We start from the raw sequence: 25,360 nt of genomic DNA on the forward strand, positions 1-25,360 counted from the left end.
TGGGAAGCAGCCACATAGCACAGGGAGATCAGCTCTGTACTTTGTGACCACCTAGAGGGGTGGGATAGGGAGGTGGGAGAGAGACACAAGAGGGAGGAGATATGGGGATATATGTATATGTATAGCTGATTCACTTTGTTATAAAGCAGAAACTAACACACCATTGTAAAGCAATTATTCTCCAATAAAGATGTTAAAAAAAAAAGCCTACAGGATTTGGAAGAGATTTTTTTTTGCCTGATTTGTGAGAGGAGAGTGTTTGCCTGAAAGAGAGAGTAATGGGAAAGTTCATGGGGGAATAGGAAAAGAAAAAAGAGTATGTCTTGGAAGACAGTCCCCTTTCTTAACTCCTTAGGTTCATGCAGAGGCTAAAAAGAATGGAAGGGGTGTGTGTGCGTGTGTGTGTGTGTGTGTGTGTGTGCGCACGTGTGTGTGTGTGTGATTCAGGGGCATGGAAGCACAAGCCACACCAGTGCCTATTTCACAAAGGGCCATGCAGTGTGGGGGGCAGCCCTTTTCCCTTCTATATGAATAAAACAACTTTGTTGTAGGAAAGAAGTGAGAGGCAACACTGCTGAGGGTCCAGGAGGCTCTAGCAGCCGTGACAAGGTGAGACATTTATGTACAAGGCTTCTAGAGCTGTGGACCACACAGTAAGAAGGAAGGACAGGGCAAAAGATCCAGAAAGGACTATATACGTGTTCATATGAAATTTTCCTGAGGATCTCCAGAAACAGTGAATGAGACATTGAGGGGCTGGAGTGTTTAAGTCATGCACATTGAGACAAAATACCAAGGATATTTTCTATTTGCCATAACAGTGACAGGGTAGTACCTTTAGAGTGATAAAGTTTTGAAAAACTCAGGGTCTACAATGAAGTTTTTGGAATCTAGAATAAGCATTTTAAAACGGTTCTATGATCTAATTGGCAATAAAACTAAGCTTCTGTTAGAGCACGGTGCAAATCTAATTCTATGATTCTTGGTAATTGTGAAATTAAGTTTAGTCAGAAAGCTTCATTTCCCTCTATTTCTTAAACCATGATCTAAATAAACACTGCTTTTTAGAATTAATCTCTCTTTCCCACACACACTTATAGAATTGTGATTGTTTCTCTATAGCGGCAATTATCACAATCCGATTTGGGTTAGTCTGTTATGTTTATGGCTGACTCCCCACGAGACTGTGAGCTCCTGAAGGGCAGTGACCTTGCCCTTTCATTATGTGCTTCTCACAACACCCCTTAGAAAGCTTTGCATGTTATATTCATCCATTCACTGAAAACATATATGGAATATCTGTTTGGGGCCTAACACTGTCCTCCATAAATGGTTCAGTGAATTAAAAACAAAAAACTTCTCATTTGTGGTAATGAAGCTATCAGAAAAGCTAAGATGCTTCTCCAAAAATGTTTTTTACAAGAAAGGAAATTATAAAAAATCTGTTGGAAACTTCCCTGGTGGTCCAGTGGTTAAGACTCCGCACTTCCACTGCAAGGGGCACAGGTTTGATCCCTGGTCAGTGAATTAAGATCCCTCATGCCACATGTCCAAAAAAAATCTGTTGGATCACCTTTAAATATTTTATTTAGGACGTTTGCCTCTACATTCAAAAGGGAGGTGGACCTACAATTTTCAATTTTTGTACTAACTTTGGTATTTATATAAGGTTTGTAAAAGACTTGTACCTTATGTTGAAAACATTGCATGTTTTAAAAGATATTTAATAGTTTTTACACCTCTGTATCTGTTTTTTAAGTTTAGTCAAGTTCATTGGTAAGACCATCGGGGTCCAACATGTGAAAATTTTGGAGACCATCACTCCTGTTCTCATAACAAAAAAGCTGAACAAACTAAAAATCAACAACTCTTCTTAGATCCATCAGAGAATTGAGGTAACAGAGCAAACATCTGCCCCCAAAACTGGAGAGACAGATAAATACAGAGAATCACTGTTTATTGGGAACAGAAGCCACAGGGCCCAGGAACTGGTAGGAACACATAAGTGGTAGTTGACCAATTGCTGGAGACTGAGCCTGGACCCGCTTAGAGATAAAGAAAAGAAAAAAAAAGATACAAAAAAGGCTCCTGTGGGCCCAGGAGTAGGAGGATCCCCACACTTCTGTGAGTTTTACCCTCTTGAGCCTCACCAGCTTCTCACAGTGAAGATCAGAGAAAAATCCCCTGCTGCTTCTGGCAGAGGAAGGGGAAAAGTAACTATTTTGAAATATGCCCAAAGCATTCTGTTCTCCTTAACAAAGTCCTTCTTTCCAGAGAAATGATTTTACCAGACCTTAGCTGATACGCAACGAGGGAAATGTCCAGCTCCATTTCCTTCTAACTTTTCATACGGGAGAAGGGAAATGCAAAACTCCAGTGCCTTCCTGTCTCACTGAAAGGGAGAAAAGTTAACAAGTATTTGTAAGGGTCACAGGCCAGGGCACAGACCCACGAAAAGACAGAGACCCGGTAACAGAGTCATAGAACACTTCCCCTTCACACTTACTGCCACATCAATAGGACTCCTTCATAATAACAGGGGATTATAGCTGAAAGAATTGTAATGCTCAGATTTTACTTAAGAAAGAGACTCTAAGAAAGACCAAGGGCCAGCAAATGATACAAAACAAGGTCAGTAAATGAAATGTTAACCTCTGACACCTACAGATACAGCAAACAGTAAATGTAGCCTAACTCCTAGCCAGATAAGTATAAAACCTGACAGTAAAGGTCTGTTCACTCTAGTGTTTCTGTTCAATACATCATGTCCAGCTTTCAATAAAAACTATGAGATATGATAAAAGGTTAAAAAGACAAACAACACACACACACACAAAAACCCCACAGTCTCAAGAGACAGAGCAAGCACCAGAACTAGACTCAGAATTGACTAGAATTTTAAATAATTATAATTAGGATACTAAGAACTCTAATGGAAAAGTAAAAAACATACAAGAACAGATGGATAATGTAAGCAGAGAGACAGAAAGAATCAAAACTAAATGCTAGAAATAAAAAAGTCTGTAACAGAAATGGGGAATGCCTTTGATGGCTCATCAGTAGAAACAGCTGAGGAAAGGATCAGTGATATAAGATATGAAGATATGTGAATAGAAATATCCCAAGCTGAAAGCAAAGAGAAAACAGACCAAAGAAAAGGAACAGGTATCTAAGAATTGTGGGACAATTATAAGAGTTGTAAGACACATGTAGTAGGAATACCAGAAGGTAAAGAAAGAAAAGAACGTAAGAAATATTTGAAGTGACAATGACTGAGAATATTCCAAAATTAGTGACAGACACCAAACCTCAGATCAAGGGTCAGAGAACACCAAGGAGAGAATGTAATAAAACTACACCTATGCATATTATATTCAAGCTGCAGAAAACTAACAAAAAAGAGAAAGTTTTGATAAAAAAAGGCAGAAGAAAAAGCATAAGGATTACATCAGACTTCTCTTCAGAACCATGCAAGTGAGAATAAGGGAAATATTTAAAGGATTGAAAGAAAAAAATATCATCAACCTAGAGTTCTACATCCAGTGAAATTATCCTTCAAACATGAAGAAAAAATAAAGACTTTCTCAGACAAAAATTGAGGGAATTGGTTGCCAGTAGACTTGCAGAAAATGTTAAGAAGTTCTTCAGAGAGATGGAAAATGATACAGATGAGAAAGTCTACATAAAGGAAGGAAGAGCATTAGAACCAGAACAAATGAAGGTAAAATAAAGTATTATATTTTCCTTATTCTTAGCTGCTCTAAAAGAGAGCTGTTCAAAGTAATAGTAGCAACAATGTATTGGATAATTATCACTTATGAATAAATGAAATGAAGGAAAGAAGAGTTAGAAGGGATGAGAGAGAGAAATTGGACACACTCTGTTAGCAGGTCCCTGCAGTACTTGTGAAGTGACATAGTGTATTCAAAAGTAGGCTTAGGTTAATTGTAAATGAGTATTGCAGAATCTAGAGCAACCACTAAAATAATTTACAAACAAGTATAACTGATATGTTAAGAGAGGAGAGAAAATGGAATCATATGCTGATTTACAATCAGAAAAAGTAGAAAACAATATGAAGATAACAAAGTAACAAAGGATAAGTGTGACAAGTAAAACAGGGTTAAAAATATGGTAGACATCTATCCAACTGTATGAATAATCACTTTAAATGTGAATGGTCTAAATGGTAAAAGACAGAAACTGTCAGGGTAGATCAAAAAGTACATGACTGTTCAGTAAGAAACTCACTTTAATTATTAAAAAAAATAGATTAAAAGTAAAGGGATGAAGGGGGGCTCCAGCGGCGGCTGGGGTGAGTTCCCTGCAGTGCTTATCCAGCAGCCAGCACCCAGGCCTCATGGGCAGCCTCTCATGGGGTGCACCAGGCTGCGGAGGCTGGTGTGCAGCCTGCCAGTCCTTGGCCACACCTGCTTGTGTGTCCTAGCTCTGAAGGGCCCGCCTGGGCCTGGAGCGATTCTGGTCAAAGTGAAGCCAGATGGCCTGCAGCAGTGGCTCCTTGCGATTGTGATCCAGGGCTTTGAGAGCAGGGTCCTCGGGCTGGTGGGGCCAAAGACACTGCAGGCACCAGACAGTGTCTTGGCTGAGGTCTACCACTACCAGGAGGAAGCCCTTTTACCCAGCCCTCATCAGCTACATGAGCTCTGGCCCCTGGTCCCTATGGTCTGGCAAGACCCCCATGTAGTCTATACCACAAGGGCCATGATAGGAAACAGCAACTCTGCTGAGGTTGCCCCTGGCACCATCAGGGAAGACTCCAGGGAGACTTCAACCTCCACATCAGAAGACAGCAAAAGGGGTTAACACTCAAGGACTGGTGGGAAAATGAGGCTCCCAGAAATGATCTGGACTGATTCATGAGTGTGTGGGAACATCATCCAGGCCAGTGCCTTGTGTAGGGGCCCAGAGGGAGATCCATCTGTGGTTCAGGAGCAGGGAGCTGGTGGACTGGGCGAAGGAAGGCAACCACAGCAACATCTACTCAGCCCAAACCCTCAGGCTGCTCTGACTCCCTAGCATCCACCCAGGACCAACTACCTCTGTTGGAAAGAACTTGAGCTCACACTCATGCTCTGCCCATCTGTCTCAGACCATTTCCCTGTCCACCTTCAACTTCACCCCAGGACAGAGTGGTTAGAGCAACCAACTTTATTTGCCTTTCCGCCTCCTAAACTAGAAAGAATTTGGACCAAATCCCTTCTCTACCAAAGTGCTGGACAACTTTTTGAGTGTTTCCAAATGTGGGCTTTGCCACTTCTCATTCCCCAAAGGGGGGAACGTTAAAATTCACTGTGCTGTGAAAAAATTTTAAAGTAAAGGGATGAAAGATATACAATCCTAATATGAATCAAAGGAAGCAGAAGTGGCTATATTAATGGCAGATGAACAGACTTCAGAAGCAAGGATAACTTTCAGGGATAAAGAGAATCATTACATAATGATAAAGGAGTCAATTTGCCAAGAAAACATAATAGTACTTAATGTGTATGTGCCTAACAACAGAGCATCAAAATATATGAGGCAAAAACTGACAGAATGTCAAGGAGAAATAGACAAATTCACTATTATAGTTGGAGATTTCAACATTCCTCTATCAGTAACTGACAGATCCAGGAGGCAAAGGAAAACTCAATATTGTTAAGATATCAGTTCTTCCCAATATGATCTAAAGATTCAATGGAATCTCAAACAAAATCCCAGCAAGTTATTTTGTACATGTTGACAAACTGATTCTGCAGTTTATAGTATATCAAAAAGAAAAAGACACAGAATTGCCAAAATAATATTGAAGAAGAAGTCTATAGACTGACAGTGTGACTTCAAGACTTACTATAAAGCTACAGTAATTAAAACAGTGTGACACTGGTAAAATAATAGACAAATAGATCAGTGGAACAGAATAGAAAGCACAGAAATAGGCCCACACAAATATAGCTAACTGATCTTTGACAAGGAATAAAATCAGTTCAATGGAAAAAAGGATGATCTTTTTAACAAATGGTACTGGAAAAATGAGACATCTACAGGGAAAAAATATGACACAGACCTTACACCTTTCTAAAAATGAACTCAAAATGAATCATAGATCTAAATGTAAAATGAAAAACTAAAAAACTTCTAGAAGATAACATAGGAGAAAATCTACCTTGAGTTTAAAGACGACTTTTTAGAAACAATACCAAAATCACAGTCCATGAAAGAAGTAAAGTTGATGTCAGACTTCTTTTAAAGGAGAAAAAATTCTGGGGACTTCCCTCATGGCACAGTGGTTAAGACTCTGCCTGCCAGTGCAGGGGACATGGGTTTGAGCTCTGGTCCAGGAAGATCCCACATGCCATGGAGCAACTAAGCCTGTGCACCACAACTACTGAGCCCGTGTGCCACAACTACTGGAGCCCAAACGTCTAGAGCCCATGCTCCACAACAAAGAAAAGCCACCACAAAGAGAAGTCCGTGCACCGCAATGAAGAGTAGCCCCCACTCTCCACAACTAGAGAAAGCCTGCGAGCAACAACCCAATGCAGCCAAAAATAAATAAATAAAAATAAATTAAAAAAAAAATCCTGCTCTTTGAAATATACTTTTAAAATAATAAAAATACAGGGGCTTCCCTGGTGGCGCAGCTGTTGAGAGTCCGCTTGCCAATGCAGGGGACACGGGTTCGTGCTCCGGTCCGGGAAGATCCCACATGCCGTGGAGCGTCTGGGCCCGTGAGCCGTGGCCTCTGAGCCTGCACGTCCAGAGCCTGTGTTCCACAATGGGAGAGGCCACAACAGTGAGAGGCCCTCATAAAAAATAAATAAATAAATAAATAAATAAATAAATAAATAAATAAATAAATAAAAATACAAACCACAAAATAGAAAAAAAATATTTTTAAAACCCACATCTGATAAAAAAAAATGGTATATAAAATGTGCAAAGAACTCTTAAGACTCAACAATAAAAGAGCAAACAACCCAGTTAAAACATGGGCAAAAGATCTGAATCGACAACTTCACCAAAATATATACATATATATACACACATTTATATATATATATAAATAGATAGATCTTTTTCTTGTCCCCATTTAAAACTGTAATAGAAATATCTAAAATAAATATGGCTCTTGAGATATAATTACAAAACAACTCTTTTCTCTATATATTCCTTTAAATATATGTTAAGGTATCCCCTGCTCCTGGATGAAAACTCAGGCACACCATATATTGTTAAAATTTTCTTCAGTTGTAAAATCTTTGATCCTGCAGGTTTCAAACACAGTCTGATTTTAGTCATTTAAATGTCCATTTCTGTGGGTAGGAGACAACTTTCAATCTCCTTATAGTTGTTACTTCTCATCCAGTTCAGACTTTGAATTGGTAGGAAGCCTGCCATCAGAAAGTGGGGCTTTCTTTACTTCTTCTCCTTCTAGCCCTCCTACTCATGCTCCTCTGTCTTATTGTTGATGGTCTCTGACTTGAAGTAAAGGGAAAGGACAGATGCAAGGGAGCAGGAAATTTCTGACTTACTAATACTATTGTAGTGATCTACCAACAGAACTCTGTTGACTCAGAAGATCTTTAAATCTGATTCTTTCCTTCCTGGAGCATGGTTGTGAGTGCAACTTGGGAGACTCTCTCAGGTACATTTTCTTTGATGTGGGTAAATCTGTCTCTATTTTATGGTCACTTCCCCTTTCTTGGATCTACAGGTATTCAGTAATATCTGTTGTTTCTCTATATATGGTCTGCCATTCCTCCAGAGTCTTTTTGGATGGACCTAAAATGACTTCATGCCAGCTCTCTTTTCCATGGCCCACAGTTGAACCCTCAGAATACACTTCGTTATCCTTTTCTCTGATAAGTTCCAAAAATATAGGCCATACTACAAAGCCTGTTCTTTTACTCCATCCTTAAAGCACCTAAAAAATTAGTCTCTTGCCACTTAGATTTCCCAGGATGGATTCAGATACACTGGGTCCCCTAAATTCTTGGGGTTCACATAGTAAGTTCTTTGAGTGGTCTTGTTGAAGTCTTTTTCATTTATGGGGTGGGGTTCTCCAAAAATTCTCTACATATCTCATCTCTAAATCCAACCTTTTTATACCTTTCTTTTGGGCGAAGGATGGAAGGGTCATATAATTGGACTTTGGTCACCTCCTTTGAAAATCTCATCCTGACCCAGCACCTCACCCTGGAATGTAATATGCATGGTCTCAGTAATTTACCTAAAACCATTTTAGCATCTTGTTACACGATCTTTCTTTATCACTTACTTTTATGTGCGTGTATCTCAGGGTTTTTAGATGAAACTAACACTAGTTGGAAATTAGTTAAGCAGCATATAAATTTATTTAAGGGTATTAAATAGCTCACAAAGAATGTTCACAGAGAACAACCAGATACTCAGGCTCAAGGATTACTTTACAGGAAAAACTAAGTCACAATGCAATGGCTATACTACTGAAGAATAGAAGTGCTGCTTCTTTTTGGCACAGACACCCAAATCTCACAAATCCCACTAGAAGCTGGATGCCAGACTGCAATTAATCTTTGTGAAATGCCAAAGCCAATCTTTGTGAAAAGCCAATGCCCAAAGATTGTGAGTTATTTTCTCACTTCCCAGTTAGTCACATATATCTGCCATAATCTCAAGGGATGCTGGGAATATCTATCCTGTGGATGAGGGACTTATAATGGGGAGAGTCTCCAAAGAGGAAAGCTGTCCAAAAAAGATGAATGTTCCACAAAAAGACAAGTGCCTACTTTTGTGTGTCACTTTCAAATGATAATAGCTGGATTCTTTTTAACCAGAGAGCATGGACCTTAATAGAGAAATTTATCACATTTACATTTATTGTGATGTTGGGATTATTCCTGTAACCATACTTAATATTTTCTATTTGTAACACTTTCTTTTTTTCCTTTTTTTTGTTGAATGGTTTAATTTTTGGGTTTTTTTGCTTCTGTTTGTGTGTGTGTGTGTGTGTGTGTGTGTGTGTTATCAAATTAATACATACATTAGTAACAAATCAAGTAGTACAGAAGGGTTTTTGAGAAAAATCCATCTCCTGACTTTATACTCCCCATTCTCCAGATGACATTTCTTATAATTCCAGTTTTAGTTTTTTCTAATAGTAATATCATATCTCTGATAGTTATTTTTATCTCTGTTCCTTGATCCATCAAATATACATAAATATAAGGTTTAGAAATTTCTAATTTAATTATTCCCTTAATTATTTTACATAATACTACTTAGATTTTTTGGAAGAATAGTATGATATAAGTAATGTAGATTTCTTAGGCAGGTATTAAATAGCTCAATAGGTATTAATTATCATTTTCATCATCATTGGTACTTTTAGACAACTCACTATTGACTGTTCTCCAGATCCATGTCTTCTTCCTCTTGGTTTACTTGCTGATTTTAATGGAAGATTTCTGGAATAGCCACGAGTCTTTTTCTCATGTCATTCTTCAGTACTGGAAATTTCCCCTCTATTATTCCTTTAATAATTTTTTTCTTACATCTTCTTAGCTCTCTTATCCTGAGATTTCTATTATTTGCATGTTGAATCTCTAGAATAGGTCTTTATGTGTCTTATCTTTCCTCTCATATTTTTCATTTTGTCTTTTTCTCACACCTTTTTTAAACATTTGTACCTATCATATCCTTCTAGTCTCCCAGCCCCTGCCACATTACATGTTGAGATCATCTGGGATTTGAGATCCAGATGGTTAGGTTATTTTTTATTAGATTGTGCATAAATAATTTTTAGAATTAACTAAATGTTTTATGTATTTCTTTGGACTGAAATTTTGCTTGCTTATTTCCTAGTTTCTTTGCCCTTTTTATCTCATGATTTTATTGTGCATATGTATGTCTGTACATATGTGTATTTATACTTCAGGTCTTTTTCTAAGGATTTTTTTAGAGTTTATGTGTGGCAAATTTTTTTAGACATTTTAATTCTAAACGTCTTTGGTAGGTCTTTCAAGTTTCAAGCCACTTTCATGAAGTATAGAATTTTAGGTTCAAAATCATTTCCTTCAGAATAGTCAACATGTTGCGCCAGTGTTTTCTAATATACATGGTTTTTGATGAGAAGCATGATGTCAATTTGATTTTCATTGCTTTGTAGAAAACCTATTTTTATCTTTCTGGAAACTAAATTTTCTCATTATCCTCAGTGTTTTTTAAAATTTCTCCCATGAAGTGAAATTATTGCATACATTCTGCTTCATACTAAATTTACCTCAAAAACTAAAAACTATTTTATTTTATTAGCTTTGAAATTATTTTATATCCTCTTGTTCTTAATAATTTCCTCTCCTCCATTATTTTCTCCTCTATTACAATTTCAAAATTTAGATGGAATTTCTCTTGAAATTTTTAGATTTCTATTCTATGACTAATATGACTTTTCAGAAGTATTATATTATCTCTTATTATTTTGAAAAAAAATTTAGGAGAATTACCCTGTTTAACTACCCTGATTCATAACTATCTCTCTGACAGTGATATAAGGGTGGGATAAGATATACTCCCAACTAGAGAGTTCCTGTAATTCTGATTGTGGAAGATTTTAAGGTCCTCCTGAAAGTTGTCATATACCTGGATACTTATCAGCTTCTCCCAATCACTTGCTATTTTAACTTGCCCCACGGAACCAGGTCAGAAGGGAAAAGGTAAGCTACCCAGGCATGCAGGACATATTTCCCCAATTTATCACATTCACCATTGTCCTTGTGCACCCTCCTCCTACTGAATCTTTGACTCTTAGCTTTGAATGTCTATAGAAAAACTGTCCAGGCTTCTGTATATGTCTTGATCTTCAATTATTGCCATGTATCCAATTCTATCTCCTTTATATTTGTTTAAGAATTTCTTGAAATTTCTGCTTCACTGACAGTTGTTTTACACATATTAATTATTTAATTCTTTTAAAAAATCAAATGTTGAGCAGGGGGAAGTTAGATATGTGCTCTCAGTTTGCTGTCTTAACCCAGTTTCCCCATAACACATTCAAGGATACAGTTTTTTGAGAATGATACTCTAGGTACCAAGTTCAAGTCCAATACAGTTCATTATTTTTAAAGTCCTGGAGTCTGACCAGAATGCTATAAGCATGTTGGCCAAGAACAGAAAAGGCCAGCATTTGAAATGGACTTTGGCTGAGTCTGGGATGTTATACTTGCTGTTATTTTTTTATGGGTTTTTTTTTGTCCAGAATAATTAAATAATTGCTTTCATAATGTGGATATTTAGTCCCTTTTAAAAATACATCATTTGAGTATTGAAAAGCCACTATATTTAAAGGAAAATTTGTTTAATTGCACATGAGTAATTTCATCTGCAAGTCGCATCCACACACAAAACAACTGAGCTTCAAAGGGGATCATAAAAGAATCAGAATAATTTTGAAAACTCTGATATGTTAACATTTCTTTACCTAATAATAATACTTTTAAAAAATGAAGTAAGCATTTAATAATAAAAATAAAGAATAGTATTCTAAGCCTAATTGGTTTTGTCTGTCAATGTTTTGATCATAAATTATTTAATTTTATAAAATGTTTTCCAGGTACAATAAAGAAACACCAAACTATTATGTGGTACTGTCTGAGAGGATAACTCGTGCACTGAGGTAAAAGGATAAATATCCAAAAGTTAACATGCTAGCTGAAGTCTGGAACAAGTTGAGTTTTATTTACTCAGTAAATATGATAAAATCTCACTTTTCTCCCCTCTCCCATCATTATTAGCTCAGAAAGAAGAAAAGATAAAATTAATAAATTCTAACTCTTTTTTGTCTCCAGGAGTGGGATTGAAACTACAGATTTATGACTAGAACTAAGAGGTAGTATTGTATGTAAAAGACTATTAATGATGGAATCAAGTTTAAATCTTGAGTATCAGAGTAGACAATGATTCACACATTTCTAGAGAAGAGAATGGGAATGTAAGTGACCAAATAATAAATGGATAAAAATGTTTGGAGTATGTTAGAGATCATTTATTTCAGGAACCCTTAACCAGTGGTCCGTGGATCCTTAATGGGAGTGCTTCTGAAGGTCAGTGACTCACTCGAATTTAAATACAAAACTTTCTAGATGTACATGCATTTCTAGGTGTCATCAGGTTCTCAAAATCTATGTCAGACCCCAAAGACCTATAACTTTGTTGACATCAATGATCAATGACCAAGAATCTATAAGTCTGTAGAAATCTGATCAATGACTGAGCTATGTTGGTCTCCAGGGAGCCCTGGGGTGGTTGACATCAAGACCATACATGCGTCTTGTGTTCTACCTTAAGCCATCATTTGATTCTAAAAATTTTCTTGTCAGATCTATAAACATAGAACAGTATAAATTATACTTTAGTAAGAAAATAAATCCCATAACAGTAGAGGATGTGATCTCTGCAGTAGCATTATCGTCTGTTTTCCATGTATTTTACCTTGAAGGTTTTTATATTAGCATTATTTTTATAATTTTTCTAATGCTAAAAAAAAATGCTCTTGAAAAGTGCACCATCTGTGCTTTGTCTGATTATCTGGTCCAAATGGAATGGATGTCAAATTCTGAGTCCCTTTTATTTTTATGAAAATAAAAAGAAGCTTCACTTCTAACTCAGCTAGCTTTATGAGTGAATCAGTGAGAAGTCATCTACTGCATAATCTTCCCCCTAGAAAGTGATAAATATTTACAGTATATAATAAGATTTCATGTCAAAAATTGATGGTATTTATTGTGTTTTAATAAAAGCAGATTTGAAAACATTAGTTTTATTAAACAAAAAAGGGATATTGTTTTAAAAATTGCCATTTTCATATTTGCTTTTTCTGTGGAGACCTTATACACAAAGGCAGATTTTTAGCTAACTATATTACTATGGAAATCAGCTCCAACTGAATAGAAATAGTACAAAATAATGAAAACGCTAATACATCTTTACACATTGTATTATTCATCTATCAATTACTTTCCCTTTTGTGGGACCCACTCTTCCAGGTTTGGCTGTTTAATAGTCATATTTTTCCAATATTTATTCTCAATTTCTTTTTTCAATCTTGATCCTAAGAATTAACTAAAAAAGAATATTTAAAAGGTCATGTTGTCCTTTCCTGTGCAAATCTGGGAGATAAGGATGTTACTAACGCATTTTCTAATTTTTTAAGTAAATGTTAAGGGGAACATTTGGTTCTCTTATGAATAGCTTTTCACAAACAGGTCAAATATGTTACAGGTGGTAGCAACATAGATTTTCCTTCCCAACCTGCCTAGGTCCCCTAACTCCTGAGGAAGTAGGTTTGAAAGGATTATCTCTCACCTTGGTTAGAGGATCACTTAGAAGTTTGAGTTGTAGGAGCTAATATCTCTCCTATGGTGAAAAGTCTCTTAGAGATTGATCTGGAGAAGGTAATGCTGTCTACAGCCAATGATGAGAATATCTGGTCACAAGTGACTAAATCAGAGATTATAACTCAAATGATTTTCAGTGTCTGGTACAAAATAATAAATGGCTAGTGACCACAGCTAACTGAAAAGTACGGGCTCACATAGACACTAAGATTTGCATTTTAAAACAATAGTGTGCTGGCCAGAAAAAACACATCTGTGTGCTAAATTCAGCCAGTGGGGCACCAGATTTTGATACCCAAACTACATAATATGTCAACGTTTATGAGACTGATTTTGTCCTTCCCTCTTTCACACTCATCTGTTAGTCTGCTTGTTGTCGTCTGATGTATTTCCCCCTCCCCAGCAATGTTTTTTTTTCTGGTTGTTATGTTTATTCTTCACTGAGGTTTTTTGTTTTTGTTTTCTAAATAGATAATACATTCTTGTGGTTCAAAAAGAAAAGAAAATATAAAGTGATATACAGTGGGAGCCTTTATGTGTCCAGTCCCCATCCTGAGTCCCATACCCTGACAGATAACTTTTATTACTGGTTTTGGTGCTTACACCAATGTTACTATATTTGTAAGCAAGCCAATAAATACATACACACAGATTCTTATGTTCCCTATTATAGTCAAAATATTGTATGATAAATACATATTTTTCTTGTTAAAGCCTATTGTTAGAAAACCACTTTTTACTTAAAAATAAACATATGAATATATAAAAATATATTAATACACACACACCTTTAGCATATATCTACCCTAGTCACCTTTATATATACCTATACAAAGTGTTTCCCCATTCTTTTATACAGCTGCATTATATCCCTTTGTAAAATTATATATTATCATTTATTTAACTAGTTTAATACTGGTGGATAGTCAAGTGATTTCCAAACATTTTCTATTAGAAAAGCTGCTGCATGTATCATCTTGCAGTCTGCATGCATTATTTTGCACATGTACAAGTATGCAAAATAAATAAATAGTAGAAATATGATGGCTGGGTCAAAGGTGAAAGTATTTATAATTTTGACAAATTACTGAGAAATCATATCTGTTTGAGTCAATATCTGTTCTCACCATATCTAGTCCACTGCCTTTGCAAATGAAAGGTGCTATCAAACTGTTCAATTTTTCCAATCTAGTGGTTAACAAAAGATGTTCTAGTGTAGTTTTAATGAGTATTTTTTCATATTATAAGTGAGATTGAGAGTCTTCTCGTGTGTTTTAAAGCCATTTATGTTTACTTTCCCATTAATTTCCAAAATAAACACATAAATAAAATTTACCGCTATCCTGTTTTCTAATTAATTAATCCATATTGTCATAGTAATACCACATAGCAAACAACCACAAGACCTTCATGGCAGTCCCTCACTCTTGAACTTCAGTGGTGGCCAGGGCAGCTCCTCTCCAGGCTTTGGTGGCTGAAGCAGCTCTGTTCCATATTACAAGTCAGCCTGTGATGCTCTGCTCTGTGTATCTCTCACTCTCCGCCCAAGCCAGCGGGCCAGTTGAGACCTGTTATTTCATGGCAATGGCAGAAGCACAGAGGGCTCGCTCTCTGCGCAAGCGCACTGCAAGCCTCTACTTGGATCCCATCAGCTGGTCTCCCATTTGCCAAAGAAAGCCACACTGATCAATGAGAACAAAACGCTTGTTAACTAAACTTTGGTTAATTTCTCTCCTTCCCCCCAAATATCTGAACTTTGACCCACTCTCTGCCTAAGCCAGCACACAACCCCCTTCTTTAAGGGCCGCAGGACAATAGGCTGACCTCAGAGTAAAATATTCTCTGATTTGCTGTCTGATCATAGAGATTTCTTCTGCTCCTGCACCATCTGGGCACAGGGAAACTTAAGTCTTACATGAATCCTGGGTGATCTTATGAAAATTTACATAGTTTTAATTTATATTCAAATCCTCAAATTCTATGGGTATTCTATTATGCCCCCTGGGATTAAACATAGTGGGAGATGAAGCATGGAGAAAGCAGAGTGAAAGACTCAAGGTCCCTTTGCTGGGATCCATCATTATCAATTTTCTTTTGCACTCTCCCCTTTTTCTTCACCATTCTCCCATTTCATGAAGTCTTTACCCTCGATGTTAGGAAAAACTGAAAACTGATCTCTTATTCTAATTCTTTTTATCTGGAGCCTAAAACACGGCTTCAGAAAGTCCAAACTTTTCTTTTTCTCCAGGTTTAGTGCATTTTCCTCCCTTGAAGTAATCAGTACTAAATGAGAAGTCATCAATGCCTGAACGTGGAGTAAGGAATTACAGAGGAAAGAAAAAAATAGTATCCTACGTGGATATGAGCTGGGAAATGGTTTTGTTAACATGACAGAAGTGCCTTGAGTCACCTACAGTCTCATCAAGTCTCCCATTCTCCCGGGTCCCAAGAACCTGCAACATATCTGGATGAGTTTGGGGAGGAGTATCTCTGTCAGGTAGCTAGTCAAACATGAGCGGGTCCCGCCCCATCCTGCGTGGAGTCATCTTTCCCAGGACGCTAGGAATCAGAGCATGCCCAGAGATCCTCCCTCTTCTAGTCAAGGACCACTGCTAAGTTCCCAGCCTTATCAGGACCAAGCAAGATAAAACGGCCAGCACAGGTTGGCTCAGGAGCACCAAGACTTAAAAGGTGACTCAAAGTAACCTGGGGTTCATTATGCCATATTTGTAATACATTAGCATTGTAGTTTTTACCCTCCACCCCCTGCCCCGCCCCGCCCCGCGCTGTGGGTTTTTCTTGGGTGCTTATGGGTAAGCGCCCGCGCACTAAGGGAAAGGATATATAACCTAAAATGATCTGCCAACTTGTCAGTCAAATGAGGTAGGATGCGGGGAGGGACCACCACTCTAAAAAACCCAACCTTACCTTCACTGCTGCTGCTTCTGATTTCCAGACGGCCCTGTCACATCCTTTCTCCAGAGTGTACTCTTGCTTTGCTTAATAAAACTCCTGTTGCTTGGAACTGCTCTCTGTCTCTCATCTGAATTCTTTCCCTTGAGAGGACAAGGCCCGAGGAAATTGCCATTCCACCGGTAACATCTCCATTCCCCGAACAGAGCACAGCAACATCCTGGAACGTCTCAAGTCCAAATCCTATAGGTAATAGGGTGTGGAGTTAACCTATCCCCACCTTTGCCACATTTGGCCAAATAATACCCATTTATGCCTCTCCCCTTTATTTTATTACATTTTCTTTAAATACTCAAGATACAGTTTACTGGCCGCTCAGTGTTCTGTTAATAACACCTTATTTTTCAACCCATTATTACATAATTCTCTTCCTTTTATAATAGAAAACGTTTCTGCCTCTCCAAGTCTCTGTTTCTTCATCTATAAAATGGAAATTATTATATTAAAATATAATAAGTATTATATACTTATGACCCTATAATGAGAATATGCTGAGATTGAAGATCTGATCCCATTGTGTAAATTAGAAATGACCATATAGATATCAATTATAATTAAATGTTTACAATATATAGTAATTCCTATGATTATGAAATATTAGCAAACAGATCGGAAGGAGCCACTAAAAATACAAAGAAAAACACTGGGAATGGTAGTTTCCCAAGGCCCCTCATGGTCTTTCCCTGGGGCTGTACCTACCTTCAGGAACTGTATGTTCCTGGGGTCTTGTCTCAGACAGGTGCTCCTCTAGCCTCAGTGTGCAAGTCAGTTGTCATTAGAGTAATGTGACCAGGCTCAACCAGCTGAGTTAGTTAGGGCTACAATGGCTGTCCATCAAGGCAAAACCGTCTAATGACCTGTAGCTCTGTGAGCAGCAGAGAGGTTATCACCTGTAACATGTTCTATCTGGTGTTTTAACCGGCCTGAGCCCTAAAGTCTAACCCACATTGGGGAATTCCTACCCTCCTCAGAAGGGCTCTACTTTTGGATCTGCCTCTTATTTTTGTATCTAATCTTCAGAAAGAATGATGGATTGGGGAAGGGATTGTGTGGCTTCTGTAAGTTTATATTCAACAAGAGCCAAGGAAAGGGGAAGGGACTCCTGGAGTCCAGCACAAGGTTTCCTTCTGGTCCTGGATGAGCAGGCATCCTGATACCTCCACGGCTGCTTTACACCCATCGTTGTGGGGATCACTGTGGTTCGTTTGGCCCAACGAGTGACAGAGCCATCTGTTGTCAGGGAACCCAATTCAGAGCTGTCCAGTCAGAGAACAAAACAAAAGCCAGCTCTGAATCACAGGACAGAAGAACTGCAGTCATCTGCTGATAGTTTTTCCTTTGAATAAGGTTTTCTCTGCAAGCACGTGGAAGGATGTACCTTACAGGGTCTCTGTGATTGGCTCCCAGCCAGTCTTACGCATTTTTCACAGCTGACATCAAGATAAACTAATTTTTTTTACTTAATTGACCCCTATTACTTTCATTTTCATAGCTCACCACCAGTTGATGGGATACAATTTAATATAATGCAATTCATGTTATAGCATTCTTCATAGAAAAGCATCAAGAAAAATGAGTCAAAACCTAAGTGCCCACCAGTGGGGGTGGGGAAGATGGAAACAGGACTATAGAACACAACATAAACCTAAGAGAAAAGAGAGCTCTACAAAATATAAAAAGAATTGCTGCTACCTACACTGAGAGAGAAGAGAGAATAAAAAGCAAGCTGGACAACAAGTGGTCATAATTCCTTCACTGAGATGCTTCTAAGAATTCAAGAAACCTTCCCAAAGGAGATAACATATAGCTGTGCCTTGAAGAGGTGTGAGGGAAGCGGACACCAAGCTTGCGAGGGAAAGGAAGGCTGTTCCAAACAGACGGGAAGCAAGAGCATCAGGGAGGATTGTGGAAAAGCAGACGTGCCCCCCGACGGAGACACCTGCCTTCCCCTCGCTGTCCTTCCCTCCCCCACCCCACCACCTGACGTATTTATTCATTCCTTTATTATTATATCACTTTGGACTTGCATATTTTTATTTTCTTCCGTGGATTATAATCCACTTCTAGCATTATGTATATGATATTCAAATTGTTCCTGATTTTGGACATCAGGCTTTTCTGTCCTTTTGATATGTCTCCAATATTCTTTGAGTACATTCTTACTTCCCTGAACAACACATTTTGTATTTTTTTTAAGCTTTAGGTCTGGCGTTAATCTTTCCTCCAAAGAGCCCTGGTACCTTTCAGTGGAGAATGGTATTTAGGAGCCAGTATCTGAGTACTAGCTGTGCTCATTGCTATTCATATTTCATTGCTTGCAGCCTCTTTCAGTGTTCAGAGCTAGGGGGAAACAGCAAATTCACACACACACACATTTCTGTATCTATGTATTAAAAATGATGAATTTACCTGATAATTCCAATTCCAGTGCACACATCTCTTTATTTATTCTAGCTGCCTCCCTTCCATATTTACAACTCCAACAGAGGAAAATCTGGCACCCATTTTCATTCATATATTTTCTTATCTGCTCAATCACAGGACACACAGAGAGTTGTTTCAGAATTGTTTGTCCGTACCATTGTGAAATTCATTCCTACTAAGTACAGTTTAATATTTGGTTTTTTTATTGTCAAATTTGTGTACAGTAAAATATATAAATTTTCAGTGTACAAGTCAATGAATTTTGATAAATGCCTGCATCCATGTGATTCACACTGCTATGAAGACATAGAAAGAAGGTTTTATCATTGTAGAAAGTTCCCTCTTCCTTGTAAATACCCTGCTCTAGTAAGTTAGTGTTCCGTCTTCTAGAAATTCATACATATGAAATCGTACAGTGTACATTGTTTTCTTTCTGGCCTCATTTTCTTAGTATATTGTCTGAAAGATTCATGTTGTTGTATGAGTGAAGAGCTTTTCATTTTTGTTGCTTAATATTATTCCAGTATATGAATATATCAAAATTCTTTATTCTTTCATTGTAGGCATTTGGGTTCTTTCTATTTAGGACTAGTATGAATAAATCTACTATGAACATTTCCCATAAAGTCTTGCGTGGAAATATATTCTCATTTTTCTTGGGTAAATTCCTAGGAGTGAAATTGTTAGATCATAGGAGGATATATGCTCAACTTGAAGAAGAAAAAAACTTAACAGTTTTCCAAACTGGTTGCACTGTGTTACATTCCATCATCAGTGTATGAGAATTCTGCTTGCTGTCCATATCCTTGACAACATTTAGCATCATTGGTCTTTTTTTAATTTAACCATCCTACTAAGTGTGGAGTGATAACGCTTTGTGATTTAATTGCATCTCCCTGCTGACTAATGATGTTGAACCTTTTATTCATTTACTCATTGGCCATATATATTTCTTCCTTTGTGAAGTCTCTGTTCAGGTTTTTCTTCATGGAATTGTTTGTCTTTTTATTATTGAATTGTAGGATACAAATTATTTGTTTTTTGGCAAATATGTTTTGAAAATAGTTTCTCCCAAAATCTTCAGTCATGAAGATATTTTCCTGATTTTTCTTGATATTTTCTTAGGTTTTTCTTTTATAATCTCTATACCTTTAGATTGTAAGATTAGGTCTATGATCCATCTCAAATTAACCTATGGCATGATGTAGAAGCCAAAGTTTATTTTTTTCCATGTGCATTTTCAGTTATCCAAACATCATTTATTGAAATTCCCCAGTAGTATTGTCAAAAATCAATTGACTATGTGAGTGTGGATGTATTGTCCTGATTAATGTAGCTTCATAGCAAGTAAGTCTTGAAGTTAGAAATGTAAGCTCTCCTATATTATTTTCCTTTTTCAAGATTATTTTCACTATTCTAGGTTATTTGCACTTCCATATGAATTTTAGAATAGCTTGTCAATTTCCAAAAATAAAAAAAAATCTTGCTGAGATTATGATTTGGCTTATACTGAATCTGTACAACAACTTGGGGAGAGTTGACGTCTTGACAACATTGACTCTTCCAATCCATTAGCATGGTACATCTCACACTTTATTCATGATTTCTTTCTTCTCATTAATCTTTTTCAGATTCAGTGTAGAGGTTTTTAATCTATTGCTACATTTATCCTTATGTATTTTATGTTTTCAGTGCTATTTTAAACGGAACTTTTAAACTTTTATTTCCTAAATATTTGCTTCAAGTATATTAACTTTGTATACTATGACCTTGCTAAATTCACTATTACATCTAATAGATGTTTTGTATATTCTTCAGGATTTATCACATAATCATGTCATCTGCATATATTAAGAGTTTTAATTCTTCCTTCTAATCTTTATACCTTTCACTTGCCTTATTTCACTTTCTTAAACTTCTACTACAATGTAGAACAGAAATGATGAGATAGAATACCTTTGCCTTGATCATTCTCTTAAAGAGAAAGTATAAACCCTTAAAGAGAAAAATGTGAAACCCCTCATAAATTTTCGTGCAGTCTGGGTACAAGTTTCCTGCTAGTTCTCTCCCTACTGTTCTAATATCAGCATATATGTTGTCAAAACAAGCACATACTTCCTCTGCAAATCTGTGGTTTTCTTGAGGTCAGAATTTAGGATTGAGTCATCTTTCAAGTTCAGGCACCTAGAAGAATGCTTCAAACATGTAAGAAACCCAAAAAGCATTTTTAAAACAAATAAATAACAAGATTGATTTTAAAAGAAAGGAGATTATTTCTAAGAGATAACTCTAATAAGAGCATAGGACCTTATTTCCCAAAGGATATCCCATCCAATACTTGTTCTGAGAGAAAATGCAATGTATTTACTTTTTGAAAATATGTTTTTGGACAAATAAACTTGGGGGACTCTGGATTAAAAGAGAAATCAGATTTATTTCTGTAATAGAGTAGATGGTTTAGACCTACAACTCACTTGTAGAAAATTCTATGATATGTCTATATAACTAAATTCCTTTATAATCTCCATTTCTAATGATGGGTAGAAAATAATAATGTAAACTTTCCAGTTACAGGTAACTCAATCTTTTCCAGTTTAAAATCTTCTCACTCAATTTAAAATTTAAACTCTCTTTCAAACCATTTTTCTCCTCCAGATTGTCTCCTGTAATTTCCTTTCCAAAATGGTGTCTGGAATTGGAATTAAATGATTTCTGGGTGTTCTTTTGTTGAACTCTGATCACCCAAATCTGGGAAGTGGACTTTTTTCTAACTGCATCTGCTTCTCAAGGTGTAACTCATTGCCTGTTCTCCCAGCAAAATCAAAGCCTTGAAAGCATCCAATCACCACTCTGAATACCCTGCTTTTCAGCGAAAATGTCTTTCTGCTTTACTGTTTTTCAAATGGGATCACCTTGTCATTTACTGTGGTGAACCATAGCAGATCCATATCAACTATTTTCAGTTGCTCAGTGGCATCATGGGAGAATTTTGAATTCCCTCCACACCAGACATCTGTCAAGGGAGATTCCCTTGATAAAATTCCCTGCTGTTTTTCTGCCTAAGTATGTGTATCATCTCTTCTCTTCCACTGTGGCCACCTTATATTGGCACAAGAGGTGACCTTGCAAGTCAGTGACCTTTCAGAGTTGCCTTCAGTAAAGAGAATGCACATGCCTTGGGTTTCAACTTTCCTTTCAACCTGCCTGGAGTTTTCACCTCATAGTTTTGGTGCCCCTTGGATCAAGGTCCATGGAGGTGAAGGCACTGGGTCCCTGAAGGATCCAGGCTGCATCTCTATCCTCTATGTATCCCTTCCAAATGCCTCCTCTTCCCATGATGAAAAGTATCATGTTCCTTTCTCTGTCTGGTAGGCATTCTTCATACACCATTGCTTTCTGAATAGCCTGTCAATATTTTTGTTAAAAGGACCTAGAGATTATCATACTAAATGAAGTAAGTCAGACAGAGAAAGAAAAATACCATATGATATCGCTTACATGTGGGATCTAATGAAAAATACAGAAGAACTTATTTACAAAAACGAAATAGACCCACAGACATAGAGAACAAATTTATGGTTACCAAAGGGGAAATGGGGAGAGGGAAAAATTGGGAATTGGGGATTAACATACACACATTACTATATATAAAATAGGTAAGCAATAAGGTCTTACTATATAGCACAGGGAACTGTACTCAGTATCTTGCAATAACCTACAGTGGAAAAGAATCTGAAAAAGAATATATGTGTGTATATATATATATATATATATATATATATATAACTGAATCACTTTGCTGTACACTTGAAACATTGTAAATCAACTATACTTCAATTAAAAAATTAAATTTAAAAAGAAAATAGTTGAGTTATCTATGATTCCACTAAGCCTGTGTCTTAATATGTAAATATCTTTTGGAATTTATAAATCCATTCTCTCTCAATAAACCTGGGATTTTAAGACTTTCTGGCCATGATCTTAATAGTCCCCTTCTGGAAGTTGGGTGTTGAATATTGACTCTTTCTCTTCAAATCCCTGCTATAATTATCCTAATTTTCCCTAAGGCACTGGGTGCTTCAGAGTGAGCAGGGTGGTGATCATGGGTAATGGAAGAAGCCAAAAGCACATCACTATCTTCATGTTACTCAGGACTCCTAAAAGTTTTAAGGTGCTAACAGGTTTTATGACTGCAAGTATGGAAGGTATGGTATAGCATTTTACAACTTATTTGAACACAGATCATTTCCTTTAAAGAACACTTCTAAAAATAGAGCTACCATATGATCCTGCAATCCCACTACTGGGCATATAACTGAAGAAAACGATAATTCAAAAAGATACATGCACCCCAAAGTTCATAGCAGCACTATAGCTATGAACTTTACACTTTACAATAGCCAAGACGTGGAAGCAACCTGACTGTCCATCGACAGAGGAATGGATAAAGAAGATAAGGTATACATATACAATGGAATACTACTCAGCCATAAAAAAGAATGAAATAATGCCATTTGCAGCAATATGGATGGACCTAGAGATTATCATACTAAGTGAAGTAAGTCAGAAAGAGAAAGACAAATATCATATGATATCACTTACATGTGGAATCTAAAAAAAAATGATACAAATGAACTTATTTACAAAACAGAAACAGACTCACAAACACAGAAAACAAACTTATGGTTACCAAAGGGGAAGGGGGGGATAAATTAGGAGTTTGGGATTAGCAGATACACACTACTATTATATAAAATAGATAAACAACCACATGTGCATACCACAGGGAGCTATACTCAATATCTTGTAATAACTTATAATGGAAAAGAATCTGAAAAAATTATATATATAACTGAATCACTTTACTGTACACCTGAAACTAATGCAACATTGTAAATCAACTATACTTCAATTAAAAAAAAAAGAACATCTGGCTAGACTACCACTCCACTGGAAATACTCTGAGGGTCAAAGGAGCAAAAGGCACATTGCAAAACAGGCAAAACTGAGAGCAGGGGTGCCAGTTAAAGGGTTACTTCATTTGTCCAGAAGAGAGGTGATAAAGGTCTGAACTGGAGAAATGGCAGTAGCCAGGAAGTTGAGGAACATATTCAATAGGTAGGTAGAAAACAAAGTTACATAATCTGGTGAGAGTATTCACTCTAATGAAATAGGATCCTAGATACTTCTAACAATATGCTTTATACATTTTTAAATTTCAAGAAGGCAACTAGATGAAAACCAGAGGCATATCTCCATGAAATAGATATTTATAAAATAGATGTGTGGGGCTTCCCTGGTGGCGCAGTGGTTGAGAGTCCACCTGCCAGTGCAGGGGACATGGGTTCGTGCCCCGGTCCGGGAAGATCCCACATGCCGCGGAGCGGCTGGGCCTGTGAGTCATGGCCACTGAGCCTGTGCATCTGGAGCCTGTGCTCCACAACGGGAGAGGCCACAACAGTGAGAGGCCCGCGTACCGCAAAAAAAAAAAAAAAAGATGTGGAAGGAAAACATATTTCTTTTGGGTTCACATTGAAGAGAAATTTTCCTAAGACACATGATTATGTTTTATCCTGCCCTTCTTAGTCCGTGAAATGTATCAGAAAGGTTTCCCTTGATTTATCAAGATCTTTAAATACAGACCTACCAATGGTGTGAGAAAGAGGAAACAAAAATAATCCTCAAATGAGTGGATCAGTGAAATTCTGGATCAAAAGCAATTTCAATATTTTAAGCACCAAATATTTTTCTAACATGTTAGAATATCTTTTATAAGCCTCCACTGATTTATACATTTTACTTCCTAAGCCTAGTATGATGTGTTTACCATAATGTAATTTGAACATAGGAGGAAAAAAAGAAGGCAAATTTAGTCGTAAAACCACATTCATTAATAGTATTAAATACAGTGTAATACATTTCAAATGTTTCAAATAGAACTGACTCATCAGAATAGAATGGGTGATTTTTAAAATAGAGACAGAACAACGTTGCTCTGTTTCTTTTGAGCAAGGACAGTGACAATTAGATAAAAATTACTAATAAGATGTGTTCCAGAAAATGGCTTTTTCCTCTATATCTTACATAGAGTGACGAAAAAATTACAACAGCAAAAAAACAATGAATGAAATAAATTGGGGTGTGTGGCAGATTGCTGGGGGAAAATGGCCATATTTATTTCCCACCTTCCCTTTTATTCACACCCCTCTGCAATGTGACTTTGCAGCTAAAGAATCAAAGGTGAACTCTGTTTTCCCTCCCTTTGTATCTGATCTGACTTTGCAATTTGCTTTGCCTAACAGAATTCGGTGGAAGTGACACCATACCTGTTGGAAGCCGAGGCACGTCTCTCTCTGCAGGACCTCTTCCCAGCCCCAGGTCCTCGAGCCCATGCTAGCCTGCTGGATGATAGAAAGAACATGGCAGCAGTGATGTGTCATCCCAGCTGAAGCCATCCTCTGATAATTCACCGAAACCAGCTGAGACCAGAAGCACTGTCCAGATAGAGCCAGTCCAAATTGCCAAATACAGAATTAAAGAATAAATTCTGGTGGTTGTTTTAAGCTGTTAAATTTGGGGATGGATTG

The 25,360-nt window shown here is 37.1% G+C and overlaps 1 pseudogene; it reads left to right on the forward strand.

Moving 5' to 3' along the window:
• The first annotated feature begins 4,287 nt into the window (after positions 1-4,287).
• The window catches only part of LOC115863510 (uncharacterized), a 31,382-nt pseudogene continuing 10,309 nt past the window's right edge, over positions 4,288-25,360 (forward strand).

The sequence above is a fragment of the Globicephala melas genome, chromosome 4 (assembly GCF_963455315.2).
Source record: "Globicephala melas chromosome 4, mGloMel1.2, whole genome shotgun sequence".
NCBI lineage: Eukaryota > Metazoa > Chordata > Mammalia > Artiodactyla > Delphinidae > Globicephala > Globicephala melas.